The sequence below is a fragment of the Natator depressus genome, chromosome 2 (genome assembly GCF_965152275.1).
Source record: "Natator depressus isolate rNatDep1 chromosome 2, rNatDep2.hap1, whole genome shotgun sequence".
Taxonomy (NCBI): Eukaryota; Metazoa; Chordata; order Testudines; family Cheloniidae; genus Natator; species Natator depressus.
The window spans coordinates 80,143,283-80,151,307 of NC_134235.1; positions in this window are offsets into that span (position 1 = coordinate 80,143,283).

Sequence of the window (8,025 nt, forward strand, 5' to 3'; positions counted from 1 at the left end):
TCCCCCCAGTCATGAGATCAATTTAAAACATTTTTTTTAAATAATAAATGTTGGGTTCTGTTATTTGTCTTAAGGTTTCAGAGCTTTTGGGTCGCACTCGGGTCATATTTCCAAGTTTTCCTCCTTAACTATGAGGCCTAGAAACTTTTTATTTTTATTCTAATGAAAGCCTCCACTCCTGCCATGGCCAAAAGGTCCTCTTCCCATCCCCATCTTAGGATGTAGCTACGCTGACCTGTTGCAGCCGTGACAGCTGCTCAGAAGTTGTTCACATGCCTATCTGAGTGGGCCAATCTATCCCAGGCAACAAGCACCTGCTTGGGGTAGACTAGGATGGAGGGAGAACAATAAGGCGAAAGAGGAAAAGAGACATGGGGAAGACTTTTTTTTAAAACAAACCTTTTCAACCATACATAATGTTGGAGGGAAACAAGATGAAGGAGGCCCTCTTACCAGAGGAGGGAGAGAACAAAAGATCAAGGCCCATAGGGGGCTGTAAAGACAGCATAACTGATTACCTAGGGATTTCCCACACACAGGGAAATCCCAGAGTAGTGTAGAGTTGGCATAGCCAGTCCTCCACCACCCCCAATCAGAACCTCAGTCTAGGGGTCATGGCCAGGGCAAAGAGGGTGTGGCCAGAATGCCTCTGCACTCCAGGGAGCCATGGCTGCCAGAAGAAGCAGGGCACAACTTAAGAGCAGTGTCAGGGGAGGGGGGCATAAAGTGTAGCTCAGCCAGACACTCAGATCTGGCCCCAAATGTCTTTTTACTTTGTCCTTGCCTGCTTTTTACCTTACTTGTACAAATTCTGTAGGGTGTTCAGTCAACATGGAGAGAGAGAGAGAGAGATGCTATTTTAAAACATATAGAAGACAACCAGATGGTAGCAAAGAACCGTACTTATACATGTCTTTAAAGTTAGGCACATGCTTAAGTACTTTGCTGAATTGGAGTCTGATAGCGGTACATAGTACAGTGGGTTTATATATACACAAGGACATCAGTTTTATCTCCAATCCAAAAGGCATAATTTCTACCTCTTCCCAAAGGTTCAGTGCTAACTCAAATAAAAGAGTGCCACCTACTGAATTACCATAACTATTTCCTTAAGTACATAGAGTTTCCTTTTTTTCCCCATCCAACTGCTGACAAGGCTAAAAGATGCTCAACTCATGAGATCTGGTGAACTCATAGGCCAAAGTGGCATTGCTACATTCCACATATTCCTTTACCTTATCTTCTCCCCACAAAATGAAAATCCCTCAGCTGTATGCAACTAATTTGCTGGAGAGCTACATTTTAAATAAATAATAATTCGTTGCACTTCTATACCCTCTTTCATCTGTGGGTCTCAAAGCATTTCACAGTTGCAGGACTCAAATTTGTCTTTTAGGCACAATCTGTGTTGGGGCCAACATGGAGTCATAATTCTCACGGGGCTGTCAAGTATGGATCGCCCCTTAAAATGTACCAGGATGTAGACAGAATGCTCTAGAAGTGCCACAACAATAAAGTGACCAGGAAACTATATTTTCCACAGTGGCAAAACCATCTTTTCTTTAGAGCTGGTGGAATTTTTTTCAGTCAATATGTATTTAATGAAAAATGAACATTTTTGTTTCTTTCCAAAATGTCTGTTTTTTTCCTAGCAAAAAACAGAAACTGAAAACTAGGAAATGTCCACAACTTATTTATTTATTTTGTCATTTTTGCATGGCCAACACTTACTTGTCTGACAACACTACATTTTCTGACCAGCTCTACTTTCCTTTCCTGCTGCTTCATGGAGCTGCTTTAGGTCCTCACAATTCAGATATACCCATTTTTTCCATTCTGTCAGTCCAATAATGTATTCTGTTGTTTGAACTCCATCCTCCCTTCACACTAGGAAGAAGTAGGATTAGCTTCCTCCAGGAGGTGCTGAGCATATAGGGTACGTTTCCTTTTCCAGTAAAACTACGTTGGTTCTCTTTTAAGTTGGCCGTTTTTGCTGAATAATGTCCAAACTTCCTCTGTGCATTTCTTGAGGGCTTATTTCCAATGAGTATGGTTTGGTCTAAGCAGCTACTTGAGGTGATCTCATCAATTCCAAAGGTGTCAAACATATAACTCCTTGCTCTTGTAGATAGTGCAGGCTTTAAATTGACCCATCTTATTTCTTCTGGTGAGTTACTGAGCACTACCCTAGCCTACCATCATTTAGGGCTAGGGTTCATCTCCTTAAAAGTCTCTATATAAATCAGAGTTCACCTCTTCTGCTAACTCACTGGGAGTTTTGCTCTTGGCTGCAGTGGAAGCAGCAGTGTCCCAATATCATTTGGATAAGGAAAGACCCTGTTGTAAAATTGCATAAATGGAAAAGGCAAAGTAAAAATTTCTCTGAATTTCCTGAACTTTGTGTGATTAAAATCACAGACTTAACCTTGTGGCAGCATAGCTTTGCCTGCCAATAACAAGCAATAAATTATTAGTGCACAATGCTCAGTCCATCATTTTAGTTGCTTTGAATAGGAAAAGCATTTCTTAAATAAATGTTCTACTACATTGTTTTGCACACAACGGGGCAAAATACAAATATCTTCCAACTTCATTTTTAAAATGTTTACATTGGTTTGTCCCAGAAATGCTAAACCTTTGTTTATATAATGTGATGTTTCTTAATATGATGTGTTTGACCCTGTCAGGCAGCCTTACACTAGCAGTCTTCTCTCGTGTGTGTTTCCACTGAAGTCAATGCAACTACCTGCATGAGAAATAATTACTCGCAGGAGTAGGGTCTGAAGGATCAGGACTGATTTATATTACCACAGTGGTGATATCAGCTACAGTAGAGCAGATGTGAGCATCCATGGACTTCCTCATTGCCTTAATCAGCTATGCAGAAATAATAAGATAGTGCTGTCTTGTTTACAGTGTGAGTTGGGTGGGAGCTGCACTCTAAGTTTCTTCCCTTTTGGCGAAAACTGATCACTAAGGGCTAAGCAAGACAAGCTGTTTTTCCTGAATTTCCTGCTTATACAAAGCTTTCATTTAGTCCTGTGAATTTCTTGTGATGATTAATTTGAAACCATTAGTGCTTATCACCATTCTGAGGAGAGCACAGGGTTGAGTAATAGGGCTGAAGCTATAATTTTAAAGACACCACTGGCCTGATTCCATCTAACGCTCGGTTATGCTTAACATTCCTTTGAAAGAAGCCACATTTTAAAGTTTTTAATAAGTTATCTAAATTAAAATTTGTCCAAACCATTCTGTCTGTAGGTGGAGTGCGATCTGAAAACTTGAAGGAATCAATGAATAATCAACCTGCAGTAAGTGATACTTTAAAGTTTCAAGGAGACAAAAGAGTAAACTTTATTTCCAGAACTCCTGGTTGAAGTCCTCAACTTGACCCGAAAAAACACAACTTTAGCAAATCAAAGCATATGGAAATTATGGGATGCCATTTCATTTATAAGATGTAAAAATGGCTCTCCAGGGGGGCCACATATCAGGCTACATGAAATGTTTCCTTATTCTACCTGTTAAAAACAAAAAAATGAATTGCAAAATATTTCACTTATTCAGTAAGAAAAACAGAGCATAACTGTTTTCGTCTACAGTCTACGGAAGATGCTAGGGTCAATTCTAGCCACCTTCTGGTCTTGGTATATACTCCTACAACCCTTCTTGACATGAATAACCCTTCATCAAGGCTCATTGATTTCAGTAATATTACTCACGTGTAAATGGTTACAGAAATAGACCCTTGCTTTATAATTCTACTATTTACTGTACATACACCCTTATTTTATATAAAGTCACAAATTGGCAAGGTGGCAGCTGCATTTACCAGCTTAACCAAGATTTTTGGTCATTGAAAATCTACACCTTAAAGACCAAACTACGAAGTTTCAACTCAAATATTATCTCCATCTTAACATATTTGTGTGAAAATGGAAATCTACCAATGGTACAGACATATGCCTAAATGCCTTTGAAACTAAATGCCTCAGAACAACACTAGGTATTAAATTGAATAAATGTATAACAAATGCCAAGATTCGCCAGAAAGTTCAACAACTTCTTATCTCTAACCTTTTACAGAAAAGAAGCTGGAAACATCTGGGATGTGTGTTAAGAATGAAGCCAGAGCAGGCATGCCATTGGGCAGCTGAAGGTACACGCAAAAGAGGCTGACCAAAAAGTCCCTCCATCAAACACTAGTCAGAGAGAGACTTAACAACACAAAGAACACGCAAAAAGTGGCCAAGAGCAGACAGAGATGGTGGAGCCTGGTTTGAACCCTAAACAAGGTCTGGTGGAGGGCAAAGATTCAGATTCAGAAACCTTTATTTAAGGGATTAATCATGCTCCCCTTTAAGTAAAATGGAACAAATACAGACACTGTGAAAAAGGAGCAGAGAAGAGGGAAAGCAGAAAAGTCTAATGAAAACTCTCTCTCTGTGGCAGATTCTACATCCTGACCCTGTGGGGCCAGTGGACACAGAGAGCCACTTTCAGCTCCCTGATCCTCAGCCACCCAGCCCCAGGTCAAGAGGAAGCTACACAGGAGCAGCTTTAATTTACACCACTGGCATATGGTCAGGCCAGGATGAGGTGTAGCAGAGCTCTGAGCTGCCAAGCCCCTTCCTTCCCTGCCCCCACCATGTCTCTGGAACACTCCCAGCACACCCCTTCCCTATCCTAATGCCAGGGCTAGTGCAGGGCACTGGTGTGGCAGAGCCTCCTCTGCCAGGTTTCTGCCAATGGAGAGGTCTCCTACACAGTGGGGATTCTCTCCTGGTTATCTCTGGCTGGTGTAAGGCCATTTTGTACTGCTTATGGACCAGAGCGTAGGGCACCCTCTCCTGTTGATGACCATGCTGCAGGATTGGACCTTAAGTAAACAGGAAAGCAATGGTCAAATTTTGCTTGCTTTCGTGTGGCGTACCATTGACTATAACAAGATTACTCCTGTGAACAAAGCAAGCAGGATGTGGCCCTGCCTCTGGATTTTGACACCCTAGTGCAGCCTACCCATTCTGAAGATTTCTGTTTTCAGAATCACCCAGAGCTCCCAGTTGCTCCATATCCCTCTGGTCATTCTTCACCGATTGCTCTTATATGGCACCTTCCATCCAGTAACATCCACACGCCTAACAGGCATTAATTAAGCCTCACAGCACTGCCCTGGAGCAGGTGAGGGATGTGATGTATTTGTTCACCCACCACTGAAATACATGCAACACAGGAACCATTTAACACAGCAACAGTTCACGCCCATTTTGGAGAGGGAGCAGGACATTTTAGGTAGGCAAACACTGAAGTTGAGCTGAAGTTTGGCCAGGACACTAGGCCAAGCAGTACTTTTAATAATCACCAGAATTCAGGACCTCAGTTTTAGGTCCCATCCGTGAGATTCATAGAGTTTAAGGCCACAAGGGGCCATTAGCTCTAGTCTGACCTCCTGTATATCACAGCCATTAAATTTCACCCAGTTACCCATGGATTGAGCATAATGACTGGTGTTTAACTGAAGCATGATTTTGTCTGGCTAAAGCAGATCTTCCAGAAAGGCATCCAGTTTTGATTTGAAGACATCAAAAGAGGGCGAATCCATGCCTCCCCTTTGTAGTTTGTTCCAATGATTAAGTGCCCTCATTAATTTGTGCCTTATTTCAAATTTCCATTGGTCTGGCTTCAGCTTCCAGCCAGTTGTTCTTATTAATCCTTTCTCCACTAGATTAAGCAGCCCTTTAGTACCCAGTATTTTCTCCACACTATAACCAAGTTCACGGCTCAGTTTTCTGTTTGCTAAAATAAAGAGATTGAGCTCTCTCTCACTAGAAGGCATTTTCCAGCCCTCAAATAATGTTTGTAGCTCTATACCCTCCCCAATTTTTCAGCTGCCTTTTTCATACCTGAACATCAGAACTGGATTCCAGTATCTGTCTCACCCATGTTGTATACAGAGGTAAACCCACCTTCTTACTGTGTTTATACAGCCAAAGATTGCATTAGCCCTTTTTGCAACAGCATCATACTCGCAGTTCATGCTCAGTTGCTTGTCCACTATGACTCCTAGACCCTTTTCAGAGTTACTGCTTTCCAGGATACAGTCCCCCACTCTCCATATTACCATACACTTAGAGCTTTTCAGTTGTCACTATGTGTCTTTAAGGCGGGTCAATCAGCCATACTATGATAATTTACATTTATAATGTACCTTTAACCTTCACTGATTCCAAAGTTCTTTATAAATATATAAGTGGGAGGACAGGATTAAAATTCAAAATGATCGGGACAAACTGTAGAAATGGTCTGAAGTAAATAGGATGAAATTCAATAAGGACAAACGCAAAGTACTCTAATTAGGAAGGAACAATCAGTTGCACACATACAAAATGGGAAATGACTTCCTAGGAAGGAGTCCTGTGGAGAGGAATCTGTGGGGGGCATAGTGGATCACAGGCTGAATATGAGTCAGCAGTGTAACATTGTTGCAAACATCATTCTAGGATGTATTAGCAGGAGTGTTGTAAGTAAGACACGAGAAGTAATTCTTCCGCTCTACTCCATGCTGATTAGGCCTCAACTGGAGTATTGTGTCCAGTTCTGGGAGCCACATTTCAGGAAAGATGTGGACAAATTGGAGAAAGTCCAGAGAAGAGCAACAAAAATGATTAAAGGTTTAGAAAATATGACCTCTGAGGAAAGAGTGAAAAAATTGGGTTTGTTTAGTCTGGAGAAGAAAAGATTGAGAGGGGACATGATAACAGTTTTCAGGTACATAAGAGCTTGTTCTACTAGCCATCTTCTTCCCTTAGTTACACCAGTGCCACCCCCTACCTACAACGGAGAGATGCAGGCGCAACGGAGGGAAGAATTTGGACCAGTTTGTTATCCATTCTGTTGATGTGTGAGTCAGAATAAAACCCAGCTCTCATTCCCATAGTTGTGCTGACTCTGCAGTACCAACAGAGACAAAAAGCAGTAAACTTTTATTTTGTCACAAGACAGCAGGGCTGCCAAGGCATACACACAGGGAGTGGCTCTAGGGTGTAAGAAGCTGCCATTTTACAGAGTCACTTTTCTGAATAAAACCAGACTATTGTGTTAACACAAAACCTGGTTTATATTGTCTCACCCTAAAGACACACACACAGAGTAAACTACTGTTCTATCTACCTATCTCAGCAGGAGAAAGGGATGAGTTCATGCAACCGTTGCTCCAGGGAATCAAAGTGTTTCATAAATGATGCTTTTTCCACTAAGGAATAAAGGGAGACATTCTCCCCTGTGCTATAGCCGATTTATGATGTTGTGACAGCATTTCAACTAATAAAGATTTCACATTAAAAACCTCTTTTCCATACGCAATTTCCTTTGCTTTCTCAACCCTGAATCCTATGAGACAGCCCTTTCTGCTTACTTAGAACTTGTACAGTGCTTTCACTATCATTGTACCAACATTAACTAATTCACTCATCAATCCTCACAGCATCCCTGAGAGCTAGGAAGAGAAACTTTATTAACCCCATTTTATGTGGCACGGAAAAATAGAGGCGCAGAGTTTCAGCTGGTGCAAACTGGCATAGCTTCATTGACATCAGTGGAGTTATGCCACGTCACACCAAATGAAAGTCTGGGCCCGCGGCCAAGACTCATCCAAGATCGTACAGCATATTGATAGCAGAGCTACGATTACCATTCAGGAGCTCCTGCTTCCCCGTCCCACACTACTGCTAATAGTACTGGAAGTCATATGAAATATTAGCTCCTGTTTTCATCAGCAATGTTTGGGCCCAATCCTGTAGTCTTCATACCCTTGAAACTCCAGGTGACGTCAAAAGGATTTTTAGGTGTGCAAGGGAGAATCAGGCCACTTATGGAAAGAATGTCATCACTATCTTGAGATGTGATATGAGCAAGAGAGTAATATTAAAAACTTGAGGAGTGGGTAGGGGTTCAATCTTACCGATTTTTCATCAGGTATATCTCCCTGTTTTTACATGCTACTGGGTATTACGGTGATAGGAG